The sequence below is a fragment of the Ambystoma mexicanum genome, chromosome 6p, assembly GCF_040938575.1.
Source record: "Ambystoma mexicanum isolate Mex_15411 chromosome 6p, UKY_AmexF1_1, whole genome shotgun sequence".
NCBI classification, from domain to species: Eukaryota; Metazoa; Chordata; class Amphibia; order Caudata; family Ambystomatidae; genus Ambystoma; species Ambystoma mexicanum.
The window spans coordinates 420,992,532-421,012,108 of NC_090935.1; the positions used below are offsets into that span (position 1 = coordinate 420,992,532).

The window sequence follows — 19,577 nt, forward strand, 5'->3', positions numbered from 1 at the left end:
CACCCTCCTGTGTGTACCTGGTCCACAAATATGATGACCGTACCTTCTATGGCAGATGGAAGAGGGCGCAGTGACCACACACATAGAGAAATCGATAAACACTTCGATACTTATAGTATAAATATGTGTGTGTGTGTATATATGGCCGCATGCATTCAACATATGTCTATGGGACATTGTAATAGTTGAAAGAGAAAAGGGACAATGTGCTGGGCAGAACCATAGAGATTGAGCTCTTCTGTATATAAAAGCATGGTGCAGTTTTCTGTTTTATATGTGAACAAGCAACGAGAGCGTTGCGAAACGCGTCGTAGGTTGCAATGCCTTCAATAAAGCTGGATATGGCATAAGAACTTTGGCGAATGATGGATTGGTTTACTTTCTGGAGATTTATGCTGGCCTCCTGACCGCTTTCAGTGCTGTCCCTGTGTGGAAAAGTATTGCGGCACAAACCTTTATTGCGGCATTTTTGCGGGACATTTTGTATTCATTGGAGGGTGTAAAATTGCCACATTGCAGGAAAGAGGCAGAGTGCAAGGCTACAAGAGAGCCAGGGTTTCATTGTTTATCTTTTGAATTCCTTTAATAGGAAGAGTCTCAGATGTCTCTGGCTTGGCAACACAGTGTTTGTTTTTTTGGCTACACTTTCGGTTTAATGCGCATGCCTATTTAATCGTATTACTGCAATGATTATTATCAGTTGTAATGCTGAAATATTCCCCTTCTATGTTCTCCAAGCCCCCAAAACACCCACACCTCTCACCATCACAACTTGCATTCCTGAACCTATCGCTCTGTTTTATACATGCACACGTGCTTTGTCACACTAAGTCACAATAGCCCCTGCCACACTCCAAATCATACTCGCAACTCACTCTCCAATTCTTCCCGCATTTTTTTTGTAATGTGGATTTTGACCAAGCTCCTCAAAAAATGGGGCATTTCAAAATGGAGCCGAGGATATACTATTTTTAGATGACCCATTTTTGGAAATGAGCATGTCACCTTATTCTCAAAGGTGACCTGCGCATTTCCACGGGGCTGAGCTGTAGTGCAAATTGTGCACTGGTCTGCTGTCTTGAATAGGGTTCAGGGTTGTTTGACCGAAGTGTGATTATTTTCGGCAGACTTGACCGTAGACCATTTCACCACAAATCGATTTGCACTTCAGCCAAACAGCCGAACAACCCAAAATGTACCTTTATGAGCACCCCCTCCCCTATTTACCTGCTTGTTCGCTGTTGCTTCCTCTGCAACCCGGCGGCGTCAGATCCGTCCCTCTAATGCAGTTCGGACCTGATGCCGCAGGGTCCCTTTTTTTTCTTTTCCTTTTTTCCAGTCCCCCCGCCTCTAATTTTGAGGAAGCGGGGGGACACCCCCACAACCTTCAAGCCCCGAAATACCAACATAGGGAGCGGGAGACACCCATGCAACCTCTGCTCCACATGTTGAGTAATTTTTAAAATCAATCGAATGGTACTGGCCAAAATCGCTTTTATTTTTTTCTTTTCAGTCAAAACAGGTAGTATGTTCTGCAGGCTCCCAGCGCCTTTCGCCGTGACGGGCTCATCAGGGGCCTGCCACTGTAAAATGCGACCCAGAAAATGCATTTCTATACTGTTTGAGGAACTGAAATGCAAGCGACACAGCAGCGCTTCATACCTTCCACCTCCTCCCCCCCTTTTTACGATTGGGTTTGCCTACAGTTTCTGCACATTTAAAAGTGTATCTTACTTGCAAATTTGAGGTGTGCGTTAAAATTGGCAGAAACGTCCCCCGATTTGTGCAAGGAGGTGGGAAAAAAAAGGCCATTTGAATGGGAGCGCATATAAATTGTGGCCATTCAGGTGTCTGTGGGGCTGCTATTTTTATTTAATTTTTTTTATAGCAAGTGGTGAGATTTGTTTGCGCATTTCATTTCTTGCGTCCATAAGTTTTGAGAGCCTAGCCCCTTGAGTATTTTTTATTTTTTTATTTTAAACAGTTGTCTTGCAGGTGTTTTTGCTGCATTTTGAGGGATCGCCAAATTGCTATAAGCTGGAGGGTCTGACTAATAACATTTTTCCCAAAAGTTAGGATTCAATTTAACAAGAGCAATAGAGCAGCTGAGTAACGATTCATATGTTATACATATTCCTGCACATTGAGTGACGACATTTGGATAGTAATAACAATTTGTTATCCCCTTTGCAATATTGAGTTATAAGGAGGGAAAGGTTATAGTTGATCAGAACATACTTTGTACTTTTAACAAGTTAGATTCCCCCAGATGGATGTAGGCAGTCTTTTATCCCAACAGTAATAGCGTTCAACAATTAAAACCTACAAGGAAATGAGCACCGCCAAAGCCAATATGTTCAGACAGGGGCCATTATGGAGCCAGGTCAGCCAAAGTCAATGGGCCAGTTCAAAGGTCTGATGCTCTTATTCGATTATTTTTTAATTGTTTTTTTCTTTTAAAATTTTTTTTAAATAAGTTAAAACAGTAAATCAGATGCTCAAAAGGAGCCACCTTGAAGAAGCACAAGCTGCAAGGCCAGTGTCGGTGAGTTGAGGTCCACTCTAAAGAGGGTAAAATAGAACTCCCCAGCGTAGGAAGCACCACAATTGTCAAAAGGTAGATGTACCACACAGTACCGGTGAACTGAAGAATTTGTTCCAGCTGGATGCCTTGCTGTTGCAGTGTAGCAGACCCTTGTTCCTGGTCCTTGGTCGTGGTGATGAATAGGGATGTAACGGTATAACGGTATACCGTTAAAGATACCGTGAACCACTTAATTGAACAATAATAACCGTCACATTGTTTATACCGTTCACACTGTTAAGTGTGCTTTTCAATCTGATTTGGAAAGGCTGCAGTAAACAATTGCTGCGCAGTCTTGGTTTAGCACTGTTGGATGCGCCTCTGCCAAGTAGTTTCAGTTGGAGCAGTTTTTAATGCCATTCCATAAACCACACGTGCCTTACACAAAATCAGTATGTTAGCAATAGGAAGAATAGATACAGTGCCAAGAAGGAAAAGGGTTTACTTTGGGGTGGCGGCTTTGGGGTTTCTATATTTATAATGGATAATGTTCTCTAAACATATGGAGATGGGGGATTTCCCTGGTTCTATCATTGAATTTACATATAATAAGTCGCACTGCGAAATTCACTCATCTCTGTGGGTATTCCCTGCTGCCATACCAAAGGGTAACATGTCAGTGATTACTGACCACCTTTTGGCCCGCAAGTAAACTAAAGGCTATAACGTAAAGAGAGTGCGTGTGTGTGTGTGTGTCTAATCAGGACATTCCATCAGAACTTCCCAACCAAACCTGTGCCAGACAGAAGGAACACCATGGGAGGGGCCTTAGGGGGGGAGTGCTGTCACGACCCTTGGCCAAAACCCCCTCTGGCAAACCCATTGGCCAGGTGGAGTCAGGACTCGGGCCTCTAGAGCCTGGCATCCTCTTCAAAAGCCCTCAAGGTGCCAGTCCTGGCGCCTATGGTGCCAGGTTCATACACCATGAAAAACAATGTGTGTGTGTGTTTGTATGTATGTGCACAAGCGTATACTACCATCAGCCTCCATTGATCTGTGGCATGCAGGTTATCAAGATGGCAACATGTTCATCTTCACCAGTAGCCAGTGGGGAAGCAAAAAGCCTAAATGACCACTTAAGAAAAGCTATTCAGTTTGCTTTGCCAGTTGCAGCAGGCCTCCACCCCACCCCCTCCTCTCCACACGTGTTTGTGTTTGGTGGAAGCAAGGCATTTCAGTGGAAAGTCTGTTGAAAAGCCCAATTCTGGCCCTGGGTGCCTGGTTTTGTTTGTGATGATACATCTGTCAATTTATGACCTTTTAGAAAATATTTGTTAAGATCAGTTAACTCCACCTGCTATACCGCGATAACCATGATATACCGTCATTTGGCAAGAAGGTTATCGTACCGTCATAAAACGAATACCGTGACACCGCTAGTGATGAAGGGGAGGACGTCTTGCGGGCTACTTTGGCAGCACTGCAACAATGGATTCTCCTTGATTCAGCGGCCTTTTGTGGTTTTGGTGCCTTTTTTTCAGCGCCAAAGAACAAACCGCTCCGGTTAGAAGTTACTTGATCCCTCGGCCCTGGACTCTGGTGAGGACTCTGGATGACGATTTCCCGCTTCTGTAGGGTCCTCTGGAAGCCCACAAAGTTTTGGCCGGCATTACATTTGCATAGACAATGCACTTTATGATGGTCAGGGGTCCCCAGACATTGGGATTCTGCAGCCATGGAAATTTAGAGCAAGTTAGGGGTTGCGCCAAAATGAAGCTTGTCTTGAGGCTAGTTCATCCCACCAGCTTAAGTGGGGAAGTCGTCCCGTATGGGTCATTCCAGTCAAAACATAAACTGGGTCAGCACAACTGCAGGGCTTCACCAGGCACTTCGCGGTCCAGGACCGTGCTGCTGGCGTCGCTTCATGTCTTCATCAATGTTGTCCTCTAGTGGGCGACTCTGCCTTTAGTCCCAAAAACCTCGCCTTTTAAGCAAGTTTCCATTCATTCACCGCCTTAGGCTGTCATCACCCAGCAGGGTGGCTGTCCTCCGGGACAGCCAGCAGGCCACTCAGAACTGTTTTTCACTCAGGCACACCTAGAGACAAGGGACAGGGACGTTTTCGGGACCCTCCCTCACTTCCTGCCTTTCCCGACCCACTGGAGCCTGGGCAGGCTTCAGGCGTCAAGCCCGCAAAGGCAAAATACACCCAGGACTCAAACCCGATTCAAACAGAGTAAAAGCCCAGAAGGAACTAACTTACAAGAAATGGCAAAAAAAGACTGGGGCCATTTTGATAAAATGGTCACCCTTGGTTGCTGTGCTGCAGCTGAGGAATCGGCCTGCAGATACATGGCACATGGTAGTAAAATATAAACCACTGCCACCAGTCATTCAAGTTAGTGTAACAGAATGTTACATGATGTGTGCTGGACCCACAAAAGAAAAGGTAAGTAAGACACTAGTCATCTTAGTATTGGGAAGAGTAGTTCACCCAGGAAAATGTAGTTAAGCATTAAGAGAAGTCCAAGGGATTTCTCAGTGACACTGCACAAAATGTGCTGTGTGTCACAATGCAAAAAGCAGATGCCTATGGAGTTTACCAGACTCCATTAAACAGTAAAGCACAAATATCCTAGTTAGAAAAAACACATGAGAGGGAGGAAAAAGTTCCACTCACTCAGGAGTTACAATTGCAAAAGAGCTGGGGGTCTCTAAGGTCAAAGGGAATTGGCACAGAAATGACAATACTCCCTATCACAGCCCACATCTATGCCACAGAGTGTCTGTTTCTGGGCAGAACGTTTGGCCACCAGCTGTCCATGATTGGACAGCCCATGTGTTGTCTGTGGCAAATGGAGCCTGGCTTGATGGGGCTGCATGCTTTCCCCCCTGAGGGAAACCTACAAATAAACAGACACCAGGGTTATATATAAAATACTTTATTTAATATAGTTTAAGTGCTCACTTGCCTAGTCTAATCTATCAACATTCCTCTTCTAAAGCTTGATAGCTCGCCCCTTATACCTCGTCTCTCTACAGTAGCACAGCCTTCCTGCAGAGAGTAATCCTCCCAGGAGTCCTCTTTCCAGCAGCCTCTTGTAACAAAGAAGCATTAGCAGCTACGTCTGCTTCCTCTGGGTCCAGGACACAGACTGAAGTTTCCAGCCCCTTTTATCCTCATGGGGCACTTATGAAATGGACTCTGATTGGTTCTCTTTAACGTACTTTGGTCTCCCTTCCTGGTTAGACTCATTGAGGATCTAATTTCCTTTTACCATCTCTTTATTGATTTGTTCTAGGTTATAACCATCGGGTGAATCTATTTTCACTCTAGCCTGCAACTGAGTGGTTTCTAGAGTGCCTCTAGCGTGCAGCGCCGTTTTGGAAATTCTTTGTTGCTTCGAAGTGGCTATGCGGTTCTTCGCACGTTCTAGCTTGCCAAGGTTTGCAGTATCTTTGCTGCTGGTTGTAATTATTGCCACGATTTGGGCGCTGGTATATCTGGTCATTGAGTGCCTCATGCTTTCTTCAATATTCCAGACCTTGGGGCCAGTGTGCTCCCTCTTGGTGATTCTGGGAAATTGAGTGTTCAGTTACTACTAGGGACTATTCTTGAGGCCAAGTTTCGCCTGCGTGTGGATATCAAGGAGGTGGGGATCGCTTCTCATCCACCCTCTGGTTGACTGGGCAGTGGCCGGGTAAACTCTGTCCCCTGTGGCTTGCTTCCCTAATAGGAGTGTGGGGCATTTCTACAACTTCCCACGTTTAATAAGGGCTTGGTTGCTCTGCATGCAGCTTTCCTCATTAGCAGTTGGTGGTTGGAGTGGTGGGGCACACATGCCAAAGGAAGTAATAAAGGCAATTTCTCGAACACTACATGGGGGGAAACAGCATCTCAGCAGTACGCAGGGTTCTACTTGGACATTTTAAATATCTTTTAGTTTCCCACTTGTCTGACCAATGTTTAATATATACCTCGATTCAAATGCCAACCGAGCAATGAGCTACACATTGTTGATTTCCTGACAAATCTCTTGAACACGCTATACATAGTTCCGTGCACAGATATTTGCTGGGAGCCGCCTGTGAAAGTGCTTCTGTGAGGAGTAAATCTAATTTTCGCGGTAGTCCAGCAGCTGGATATCATGATGGTTAAAATAACTGGGGTTTCGTACCATAAAAGGGAATGCACCAGCGTAGTGTCAATCAAAATAGATTGCCTGTGAATTTTTAACTTATTTGTGGTAGGGAGGCATACTACAAATGGCAGCCTTTGAAAACCATGGTAGCAAGAGACTAATTTTTAATTGTGGGCTATTTTCATAGTAACTTTCTGTCTACATGCAATGCGAAATGTGCGTCAGCCACCCGTGGCTTGTATTTGGTTTATCATAACATTTAATTTGCTCAGATTTTTAACTCTCCTGCTTTTGCACACAGCAAGCCCAGCGTATACTATGTATCACTATATTTCAGGGGGGAGAGGGTATACATGGTTGGCCCCACTATTATTTACTGTTCCTGTGAAGTTTAACAAATATTAAAGGTTATGGTGTTAAGACTGCAAGCTTTTTTGGCAAGTAATGATCCGCTGCATCGAGGTGATGGCTAAAGTTCTTCTGGTGGTACCTCGTTCTCCTTGTCCCGTTCCACCATCTAGCCACTCCATCTCTTTATTCTCTTTTTCGTTCTTCACTACTCATCTTCTCAAATCGGATTTTCAAATCTGAGTGTTTGATTTAGTCATTTTATTGTACTGTTTTTAAACTATGTATAGCGCTTTGGCTTAAAGCACTTTATAAATCCCAAATAAAATACAAATAAAGTGAAAAGGGCATCTCTGTGGCTGGTGCACTGTTAACATGCCGTTACAGCTTGTGACCATGGAACTTATCGCCATCCGCACCTCTCCGTACCGCAAAATTCTGCAGGCACTAATGGGTGCAAAAATGTGATGAACACGAAAGGGAACCTCATCTGAATGTAGCATGTATCGAGTGTGATGAGAAGGAATGAAAATGGGATGGCCTGGGCGGACATGGGAGGCAAGTCCACAAGGGAGAATGTGAAGACCCTCGTGAGTAGGCACGCTTGGCCACTCGGAGACCAGTGGAAGTAGTCGGAGACCGACAGCGGAAGAGGTGGGAGGGAAATGTTGGCAGAAGGTTCAGGGAACTGCTTGAAATTTGGAGGGCCACTGGAAGTGTTCTAAGCCAGCCGATGGCTCAGCAGCACCCCTTCGCCATTTACTGTACGTATTTCATTCAAAAACAAAACTACTGCATTTTCACTGTTTTCTTGCACACCCAGTTTCATATCAATCGATTTCTGTAAGCAGTCGGAAAATATGTACTGACTATTTTAGTTTAGGTTTTAGAGGAGCCAAGTACCCCTACTCCACCCACCCCGCCTACATTACCTGAAAAGTATGAACCAAAGTATGTGACGTATACTGCACCAATCAGAAAGCAAGAAGAGCAATGACTCTGTGCAGTACCTATAAGAATACTTGCGCAAGAGAATATGGGAAGGGAAGCATCCATAAAGGAAACCATACCTACATTCAAGACAATGATGGCCATTTGAATGCGATTCCTGATGAAACGGAAACTCAATCACCAGGATGAATGGTGAGGTCATACGAAACTGAATCGACTCCATATATAGAAGGTAACCAGACCAGAGAGGCAGACGATTTATGAAGAAGTACTAAGGGAAGTGACATCTTGAGATCAATATAAAGAGATTTATGCCATAAGCATGATGAAGATACTTTGTTTAAACGTGTACAGACGCAATGAAATGCAAGCAGCAAAGCAATCATGAAGCTAGCTGCATGCTTATAGTAAATAGATTGTGGACAGCACCAATATATCCATATAAACCTCATAGATACATATGGATTGAATAAGAATGAAGGTTCCTAGCAGTCTTGAGCAACGAGGAAGCACTCAATTCAGTGTCGTAGTTACAAAAGCAATTGTATAAAACAGAATATATTTCAGCTAAGGAGTTGGATGAACCAAAGAGCCATGGTCTTTCAGAACTAAAATTGGCTGACATTAGATGAAATTAACGTGAAAGAACCGAAGCTCCTGTTCAAGAAGGTCAAGTGAAAACAAGACGTCCGAGGACTATTGAGGAACAAAATCAAATGCAAGAAAAAGGCTCAAATCGTGGTGCCCAGTCGCGTGCAAAAAGAAAGTTGGACGCATGAGATCACACCTACGCATGCAAGCCAGACAGTACCCATACTCCTTTAAAAAAATCTCAGAGAACAATACAGACTCCAGACCAACTTCAAACACTAATTGACACTGAAACATTGAGGTGGTGAAAGAGTGTACTTTTAATTGGTGGGAAGCTGGTGTCAAGACCAGCTCACCTGCACCTGGTTGTTCAGTCTGCATGCTGCTCAAGTAGGTGGAAAGTTATTGACGTGTGTTAGAAACCATCAAATTGTAGAGGACCACGTAGTTGGGGTCCTATAGTTTCTGTAGCCAATGGGACGTCATACATTTAGTGACGTTCATAGTGGCCATTTTGAAGGGAGGGCTTAGTTCCCCACCTGATGTTAAATATCCAAGTATTTCTCTGTTACTCTATACAGATATAACGCCTATGTTTAGCTATTCCCTTAGAGACAATCCCGCTTCCCGATAGGTTTTGGAAGTTTGCCGCCTAGGATGACGTTGGTACTGACGCAGGTCTACACGTCGTTAGTGACACATTTAGTGTATACAAATTTTGTTTATTCTTAAATGAGTTGAGTTTAGAGCGATTTCTGATGTTCGTTGTAGTCCCTGTTTTAGTTACGTGCATTGAAACAAAGTTTTGCCAAGCTATTTGTGTCGTCTGAATTATTGATTGATTAAAATCTGCATCCCCATCCATCTCCAGGGTATTGCTACTCGTTTTAAAGGGCTAGAAGTCCACAGTTGTTTCCCAAAGCAAGTGAGACAAAGAATGATTTGTGATGTGTAGTTTGGGGGTAAGTATGTTCAGAGATGCTTTGTAGATCCATGAAATTCCCTGTCGTCACAAGCACAGTTCTGAAAGCATAGGAACAAAACCATTTATGTTCTGTTCTTTTAGACGCCATAAGGAATATTGGTGGGTTTGGAGGACTAGCTCCTCTTGATTGGCTCATCTGGAACGCTTACTGAAAATGGGCTTCAGTTTGTTCACACCGTCTGATTTCATAACAAGGGTGCTATTGGGTCCCCATACACCCAGTTTTGGATCTCCAACGGCACTAAAGCAGCCTGTGCAACCATTTAAAAAAAAAACGGCAGGTTTGGGGCTGATCTCCCTCAGTGCAATCATTGAACCCCTGAAATGGATCAACACCATATAGTTCCGGCCCTCCCAGCCATGGTGAATCTATAAGTTGGTAGAAGTTCTGTCTACAACAGCAAATTATTTTAATAAATTTACCAAAACCGCTTTAATTTCCCTTTTCCCCTCCCCTAGAGTAGCAGTCCTGTGTGAAGGGTGGGCCCCCATCTTTATTCCTTTGCATTTCTTGTTCCTGAACGGTCTCCACACACATCCACCTTTCAATTAGTGAATGAACGAAACAGTTGCAGGTTTTCCCCACATTTTTAATTTTGCAATTGATGCATGTTCCATGCACCAGAAATCGTTGCTTTTTTTTTAACCCTCTATCTTTAACAGTCAGTGTTGCCATGTAATTAACTTGTTGGTAGACTCGAGAGGGAGTCCGCCGGCCTTTGTTCTTGGAGCCCAGACTTTGGAACGGTTCGTTCACTTTCTCCCGGACACTTTTTTTTTTTCTTTTTTTTTTCTTATCATGCGGCTCACACTGGATCAATTTTCTGCTGGACCCTTTGTCGAACTGACAAGTGAAAGTCAAACGTTGGCAACACGTCAGAGAAAATATTAAAACCTGATAAGCCGGTTGGTTGGTTAGTTGATCATTAGACAGCAATGTCGACTGGAGCGTTCAGAGCACGAATACAGAAGGGCGACTGAAGGGCACGACCGTTGGCAGGGCTTGCCACGGTACTTCATACCTGTGGCAGGAAAAGTGCTCTCAAAACATTTGGAAGAATAGACGCAGGATCTGCTGGGGATGCAGGAAAAGGGGAAATGAAGACTGTTCTGTCTATATGCTGCCTCTATAACTAATGCTTTTCAATCATTGGGCAGCATTAGATGCTTTATTTTTCCATCAACACGGCCATTCCATCTAAACATCTTGACCCATTCTAATAACAATGCTTTTATATTAATCGCCTTAACAAGTCTTGCATCCCATAAATCAATGTAACTTTTTTAATGGTTTATTTTGATATACAATGTTATTGCCTCGTTTTACTGGTTGCACCTTCAGTAAAAGGCGACCGCCAAGAGCAGGGTCCTAATAAGATTAACAAACGTTACCCTGTTAGCGCGCATTATAGACGTGCATTGGTCCAGCTGCGAACTTCCTCATGGTAAAGCCTGCAGTTTGTTAATCTCTGCATTTATACTTCAGTTGCCTGCCGGCTTCCCATTTTGCTTCCCTGTTATCATTGCCTGCCTCCTTCACCCTGCCCGGGTTCCCTCTCCTGTCTACACACTTGCCCTTCTGGCGTGTCCGTCCTCGCTTTCTGCTTGACCCCATCATTGTTGACCTTCTATTTTCCTCTGTGCGGACTTGCCAGTCCCTCCTGGAAATAATACCCCGCGACCCTCTGTTCTATGTAGATCGTCCAGGATACGAATCATTATGAACTCTGTGGAAGAGATTGGCTAGTATTGCTGTGGGGACCAAGTTGGGAGACTTGATCATAACTCGGTACCCCGAATATATGCACATTGATAATGCTACCTTTCCTCTCACCCCAACTGGACTGGTGGTGAGCCGTGGAAAACAATGGGTCAGCAGAGCACCTTAGCCACTATTACAGAGCTAAATGTGTCCGTTCAACCATTCTGCCTACTTGCTCATAGTTTCTCTTACCAACATTCCAGCAGCATCATGCTCCATTCAAGGTTCTGAGCACCTTCTCCAACGGTTATGCTTTTCCATCCAGTATTTAACATGCGAGTTTGTCAAAGCCCTGGGCCTACACACCTGCCCGATGGACGGCGCAGTAATAATGTCCTTGGCTTTGCCTCTGGCTCTTAACTCGGGAGTGGGTTGATAACACCTGCACCCTAGGGCTGTAATGCTTCAAAGTAGTCATTTATTTAGAAAAAGAAATGTATGGAATTTGTTCTCGGTTTGATTTGTTAGATGGAGAATCGTTTATTGGTCTAAACAGAAGAAAGTGGTGCATCTTCAGATTTCTATCACTGCAAACTATTTTTCTTCCCTTGTTCTGTGAATACAGAGGGGTGGTGGGGTGACTGCGCCCTATGCTGAAAAGTTTGACTGCCTTGATCTTGTGTTAAGTAGTTTGTTTTACGCTGATGGGGAGAGAACAAGTCTAATTTTCATATGGTCTTTCTGCCTCCAGTGTTGGCCTGGCAGGCTGAAAACAGATGTAGGTTGCCCAGAGCAATGCCAGAGGTCGTTCAAAACCATCCAGTAATACCTTTTTGCTTTGTTTGCTCAAGTACTTTGTCCTGGTCCATCTTGTTGCTAAATGCTTTGCCCAATGGGATTGTAAGGGTTTTATTTTGTAGATTCTTCAAGCTTCCTGGGCTCTTTTTGTTCCTTCTCCTTTTCCATTTTGATAATTTGTGACATGCTTATACACAATTTACCCATCTTGCATTTGGAATTCGTATTCTCCAATTTGTTTGCTCCAATTTTCATGGATTCCTGAGAAATGAACTGTCCATATCCCAGCTCCTGGCTCATAAGGCAAAAATGCATCCTACGTCCCATGCTTTTTTTAACATTCATTTACAGCACAGTTCAGTATGGTTCAAATTATGTATTATTGCGAGTATCAGGTCTATTCATTCATACATTCTCCAAACCAGTGTTATATACATAAATGAATGCAGCTAGAAAACCAATTGGGGATGGAGAAAGCACTTTTTGTTTTTTTTTTTTTGTAGTGCTCGGTTATTTATAATTCCTCACCTTTGCCTCACAATGTACATACTCCCCCAGAGATTCATATAAGTGCCTTTTGCTGAAAGGCTCTCTTTGCAGGCCTCGGTTGTAGGTGTGGCACCCAAAGTATGTCTTGGCGTTTTGGATGTTAAGGCACATTTTCTTATGGAATTGTTAGGATCTTTAACTGCTTCTACTGCGCTTTGCATTTGAACCCTTTAAGAAATGTGTTCAGAAGATTAAGCAGTGGTGGTTCAGGGTTTGAAATTAACCTAGGATACGTGGGAGCTGAAAGTAGCTCCTGGGTATCCTGTTGATCAGGAGCTGCTACCGGGGAACGAGGAGCTACTATATAGCGTTTGGCAAATCGATCTTCCACATTAGTGAGGCATGTCGTTTTGTCCATTATGCTCCCTTACACAATTTAAAGGCATATTTGTGTCCTAATGTTTAGTTGTAGATTGCCCCAAACACAGTTAATTTCAGATGAGTTTGTTCGGCATCAGTTTGCATAAGGAGCCAAAAGTAGCTCATGGTAGATGTTGGTGTTACGCTAACCAGGGTCTTCTAGGCAACGAGCAGGAGCTAAATGGCTCCCAGCTCTGCTCAGTTTCGAACCCTGTGGTGTCTTTGTGGCTTCACTAGCTGGCTCCACTGTATTTTATTATTGCTATTTATTTTAATTGTATCTGGAGAAACATGCCTGTTCATGCATTGAGTCTTTAGTATCATGCTCTCGAGTATTTTGTTGCGAAAATGGGTATTCATGGGCCTTATTTTTGGTAAATTTAGAAATCTTGCTCTAAGCTGCTAGACGATCTGCTAATTGATATTTTTGGGTTTTGGACATGGGTCAAAAATGGGTCACTCGGGCCATAATTTTTTGCACATTTCCCCAAATGACATTTTCCGGAAATTCCCCTCGAAATCTTCAGCGAGTTTTAAGATCCTTTTCATTTTACACAGTGGATCTGGGAAAAAAGCACTATGTTGGGAAAACGTTGTTTTAGTAACAATGCCACCTTGTTGTCATAGAGTTATTTTCCTTTTAGTTTCACAACACTGTGTGCTGTAGAAATGCAGAACAACTTGCACGTGCTTTTTGTAAATATAACAGTCTGTGGCCAGCCCAGGCTCTTGCTGGATTTATACGGCCCGATAATCACTTATTCTGTGCATTTCACTTTAGTTCGTATTATTCAAACTTTTCAGTAACTGTCACACACTAGATCAGATGAACAATGTAGTGAACATACTTGATATGATATATGGCATTTATAACGCACCTATAAAGTGTTTTAAGGCGCGGCAAGGCAAGGGAGGGGGGAACAGAGGGAAGACTGGACAACTATCTTATTAGGCCAGGTGACCTTGAGATTGCACGTGCGGCGGAATTGGAAACGTGCGAGGTGGAGGGTGCAGTTCAGTACATGGGATCAACAGTAAAATAAATGTAATAAATAAAAGCAGTAAGTAAAAAAAAGTGCAGCCAGCTGGTGGCAAGTGCAAGGGTAAGTGCAGACATGAGTGCTGGTAGGGGACTGTAGGGATACAGAAAACTGTCCACAAGTGCAGGGGTAGCTAGGAAGGCAGTGCAGGTTTGCAACTGGCGGGGGAAGGGACCTAGACCCAAGATTAGAGGATAACCAGGCGACCAGTGCAGTCTCAGCGAGGAGTTCAGCAGGGTAGAGGAGGAGAGAAAGAAGCAAAGAGGAAGGTTTTGAGGTGCTTCCGGAACCGGAGATGGTTCTCCAAGTTTTAGGGAGGCTGTTCCAGAGGGAGGCCCCAGCCAAAGAAATAGATCTACCACCAACTTGTTGCTTGGTGAAGCGACTGACCCTGAAGGAGTTAGAGGCGGATGAGCAAAGATCTCGAGAAGGACGATATTTAGGAAGAGGGAGTTGAAGATATTGAGGCCCTAGAAGGCTTTGTGGACAATGCAGAGGCTTTTGAAATTAATCCTTGCAGCCACTGCAGAGATTTCAGTCCTGGAGAGATACGATCCCTGGGCTTGAGGCCAGGACAAGTCTCGCAGTCCTGTTCTGGATGATTTGCAGAGGGCAGAGAGTAGACGCAGGCAGATTTAGAAAGAGGCTGTTACAGTAGTGCAGCATAGCGAGAACCAGCGCTCTGGAGCCAGTGAGCTTCTGGGGGAAGGGGAAGGAGAGGAAAGGAAGAATACCTCTAAGGATGTGCAGCTGGTAGTGTGACTTCTTAGACGTCAGATATGAGGAGAGAAGGAGAGTGTGGAGTCGAAGATGACCCCTAGGTTTTTAGCCTCGCAGGTGGGAGCAGGAAGAGGACAGAGAGGCCAGCCAGAGAGTGATAGGAAAGGAGGTCGTAGGTGTGCCGATGAGGAGAATCTGTCTTACTGGCATTCAGGCAGCGATCATTGGTGGCACACCACTCCCAGATAACAGTCCGAGAAGAGCGAATGAGAAGAAGTGTTTCAAGAGAGCCTGAAAATGAGCAGAGTGTCATCCGCATAGCACTGAAAGTTGGGGCAGAGAGCGGCAATGCGGTGGGCAAGAAGTGCCAGGTATTGGTTGAACAGCCAGGGAGAGAGGTTAGTCCCCTGGGGAACACCACAGTTGGAGATAGATATAGAAGATATAGAAGAGAGGAAGGACCCAAGTTGGACCTGGGAGGGTCAACCTGAGAGTAAAGAGGTCCGCCAAGCCAGAGCCTGATCGGTGATACCCAGGTTATCACGGAGATGGTTGAGCAGGATGGCATGGTTGGCCATGTGAAAGGCAGAAGAGAGATCAAGTAAGAAGAGGACACGGGGTGTTGTAATCGAGGTTGGAGAGCAGGACTTGACGTATGTTCAGGAGCACAGTTTCTGTGCTTCTAGCTGCTCTGAAGCCAGACTGATGGTCATGGAGACCACCAACAGGTTCAGTGTGAAGATTAAGCTGGGAGATGGCCAGCTTTTCAAGGAGTTTGCCCAGGAAAAGAGTGATGGAGATTGAGAGATTGAGCGACAGTTAGCTGGGCAGGACGGGTTGGCAAAGGGTTTCTTAAGAAGAGGGTGTTTCAGGGGGGGGGGGGGAAGGGAAGACGCAGAGGTGAACGAGTGGTTGCAGAAGTCACGGTGTCAATGTAGTTCTTGATTTTGGAAGAACGGTGGTGAACCTATTTTGACGAGACATTCATAGATCAGACATTTCCAGAAACCTCATCTGGGGAGAATAGGGGAAAGGCCGAGGAGGTAGAAGAGGTGGCAAAGAAGGGTCAGAGGAAGAGCAGGGGGGAGAGGAAGAGAGGGAGGACTGAATGTCATGAGATTTCCTTTTTTTTTTTTTTTTTTTAATTTATTTTATAGATGAAATGAGAAGACAGTGCCATGCAGGGGGCCTCGTAGGGGACATGAGAGGTAGAGACTGCAGGAGGATTGGCCAGCTCTTTGCAGATTTTAGAGTTCAGCCGAGCTGTTAGATGCAGCAGAGACACGACTGGGATGTGGGCTTTCTTCTTTGTTGGGCCAGAGAGCCAGTATTGCCTTTGGAGCAGGCGGCAGGCCAGTTTGTCAGAGGATATACCAGAAGCACGCCATTTCCTCTCAGCCACTCTTCACTTGCGTTTAAGGGTGGCGAGGTCTTAGTCGTACCAGGAGTTGCACTTGGCCTTGGGCTTCAAGCGGATCCTCATGACTGGGGCAAGAACATCCAGAGTATCGGATATAGCAGAGTGGAGCATAGGTAGGGCTGTGTTAGGAGGAGGAGGAGGCTCGACTGACGCACGCTTTGTTGATCGGATAACCGGGAACGTAGGTGGCAGCGCTGGAGTTGGCTTGGCCTGAGGGGTGGAGAGAGTGAGATGGGAGGAAAGGAGGTGGTGATCACTCCAGGAGAGGGGAGTGGTGAAGGGGATGGAAAGGGTAAGGGCTGTAGAAATCAGAACATCAAGAGTGTGCCCTGCAGAGGGAGTCGGGCCAGATGGGAGGAGAGAAGGTCGCAGAGGTTGCGAAATAGTCCAGAGGAATGACAGGATGCATCCAGGTGGATGTTGAAGTCTCCAAGAAGGAGTGGCGTGGTCGAGACCAAGAGGAAGAGGAGAGGTATGTCCACTCAAAGGAAGGAGATCTGACCAGTTGACTGATAGATGGTAGCCACAGTAAGGAAATGCCTGGGGGTGAGGGAGAGCTTGCAGACGAGGCATTAGAAAGAGTACGCATGCATAGGAATAACTGAGGCAGGAATCCACTCCGGGAAGATCAGGGCTATACCCCCTCGAACGATTGGACCTGGGCACGGAGAGGACCTTCTAGCTGTCAGGGAGGAGTGTCAAAGGTTACGACAGAGCTGGCCGTGAACCGTTTCTAGGTGCAATCGAGGACATTGAGGTTCTTAAGGAGGCGGCAGATGTCGGACTGTTTGACGGCTGAGCGAGAGTTTGGAGAGGAGAAGAAAGAAAATTGATGAGGCGCGGGAAGAGTATAACAAAGAGCAAAAGATTGGCCTGAGGGCCTTTGACCAAGACTGTTCCTTTCAGGTAAATATTAATGATGACCTTAGAGCAGTCGAAGGAGGCCTGGAGGGCCTCCCACCGGGTGCCACCTTTAATGGGAGAAGAGAAAGGAGAAAGCACAGAGACCATATGAAGGGTCCATACGTCTGGCGAGAGAACGACAAAGAGGATGTCGGTGAGGGTTTGCCTAGAGAAAGCACTGTTATAGGTTTCAGCGGTGGTTAGGCCTGGGTTGGAGACCAGGATGTCCTTTTTAAACTTTTTACTACCAGATTTAGTGAGAGGAGCAGGCTGTCGATGGAGAGGCAGCGAGCACCATGGAGTAGGGGAGGGAGAGGAGAGAAGGGGAGAGGGGATCGGGGGGCGGGCGAATTACACTAGGGAAGGCCGCAGGGAGGGGTGCAAGCAGACGAGACTATAGTAGACAATTGAACAAAACGACGGGCTCGGACAGTAGTAGAACAGTTTGTTCGGTGAATGCTTTGGTAAGATGACAAAACCAAGACCGCTCTACTTTTACAATGTAGTTTAACAACATAGACGGCACACCTAGGTCTAAGAGTCCTGTATAGTGGGAGAAAGGCCTAGGTTTCACAATGCAATTTAAGATACCCCAGACACCACAAATTATTCTAGTGTAGGTAAGGTAAGATGTGGTAGGGTTTCAGGGTAGAGTGATGGCTCTAATCCTCAACCGGGCCACTCCTACCTTACTAGTTGCTGATGGTTGACGGCTGGCCACTCTTTCCCCAGCTGATACCTGCAGACACGATAAGCAGCTGCCTCTGTGGGAACCGCCCTTGCCTTGGGGTCCTTCGCCACAGGGGCTGCCGGGCAGAGGGCTACCATAGGAGGTCAGTTAAGACCGCAAAAGAGCCATCATGATGATATGAAACATTTTATTGATTTTGATAACGGATCAAGAAAACACACACAGGAGACATACATACCCACGTCCACCCATCGTAGTCTAGATGTTATAGAATATCACCATGTATAGGATCATAACGATCCCCGTAGACATCGTATATCACACATTTATGTATTGAGTCTCACCCATCTTCCCATTTCCCCCAAATTTTCTCAGCTTTAGCTGGGCAGCCTCTCGCTGTATAGACTCTGTTCCAGGGCCGCACACGTATCCATGTTGGCAGCCCATTGGCCTATGGTTGGGCATTCCGGAGCACCCCTTTTTTTTTTTTTTTATCAGGCCGGCAGCCGTGGACGAGAACAGTCCTTCCCATTTGTTAGTAACGTTCTCATCTGGGATGCCCAGGAGCAGCATTCTCGGTTCTGGGGTTACAGTGCGGCCAAGAGTTTGTTACTCTGGTACAGCACTGAGTCGAAAGAGTTTGATGCAGGGGCATTCCCATAGGATATGTATGATGGTGCCTTCCTCTTTGTGGCACCATAAACAGTTCGGATTTGAGGCCCGCTTCCAGCTGTACAGTGCCGTTCTAGGATAGTAGACTCGATGCAGTATTTTAAATTGAGCCAGGCTGAGTCTGGATGAAATCTGCATTAATACCTGTATCCAATCCTCTGGCTCTATAGTTCCCACATCATTTTCCCGTTTCCCCTTAAGATTAGACGGTTCCGGGGTAGCAAAGGATATCCTGGCATTATATAGGGTTGAAATACGTTTGGTGGGGATGCCTAAGTACATTCTGCTCCAAGGGTGTGCATTCTGCCACCATTGTGTTTGGTGGAATGTGTTTGCTTAAGGCATGAGTGAATTATGTGTAGAGATAGCGCTCAGTGTTTGGGAGTTGAAATCTCTGTTGCAGGATTTTAAACGAGGCAATGCCACCCTCAGAGGACGTCACTGATTTTATCGATCCCCGCCTCTGTCCACCTGGGCCATACCCTGAGTTTATTCAGCTCAGGTAAATTACTATTGTGCCATAAGGGTTGTACCGTGGAGACATTGCGCCCCGGCATGTGCTTGTTTCCAGACCGTGGTAATGTGTGTGCTCATCGTCTGCGGCAGAGGTCTAGTGAGGGAGACTTTTAAAGCAGGTGGATTGGTTGAACATCTTGAATGTTAGCCAGTTCAGCCCTAATGTGTGGCAATTCCGGGTCTCTGTGGAGTAGGCAATGAACTACCACCAGCTGGCATTGCGTGGTACCCCAATGCCTCCAACCCAAATCGATCGATCTCTGCAGCATGATGAGTGCAACCCCCCCCCATAGAAGTTCTCTAAGATGAGCTTCGACACGGTCTAGTTCCAGGTCAGGGATTCTAAGTGGAGCATTCTGTGGCATATAGAGATATTGCGGCAGTCCTCATTTAAAAATGGGCAGCTTGTCCCATCAGTGTTGGGGGGAGGAGTTTCCAGTGTCGAACATCGGTAGTAAAGCGAACTGTAATCGGGTATATGTTGAGTCGTATAATGAGAGTGCCAAATTCCCAAATAACAAAAACAGTTTTGTACGGGCAATTGTGGGGAATAGTATGCACCCCACCCTTCACTGGGAAGAAAACAGACTTACCCTAGTTGACCTTCAGCCCACTAAATTCAGTGAAGCGTGTCAACATCTGTGTAATTATTGGGTAGGTCCGGG

General features: G+C 45.5%; 1 protein-coding gene across 1 annotated transcript in view; it reads left to right on the forward strand.

The window, feature by feature from the left end:
- Window positions 1–19,577, forward strand: part of NNT (nicotinamide nucleotide transhydrogenase) — an 832,744-nt gene that overhangs the window by 21,952 nt on the left and 791,215 nt on the right. The gene's annotated exons all lie outside the window — the stretch shown is intronic.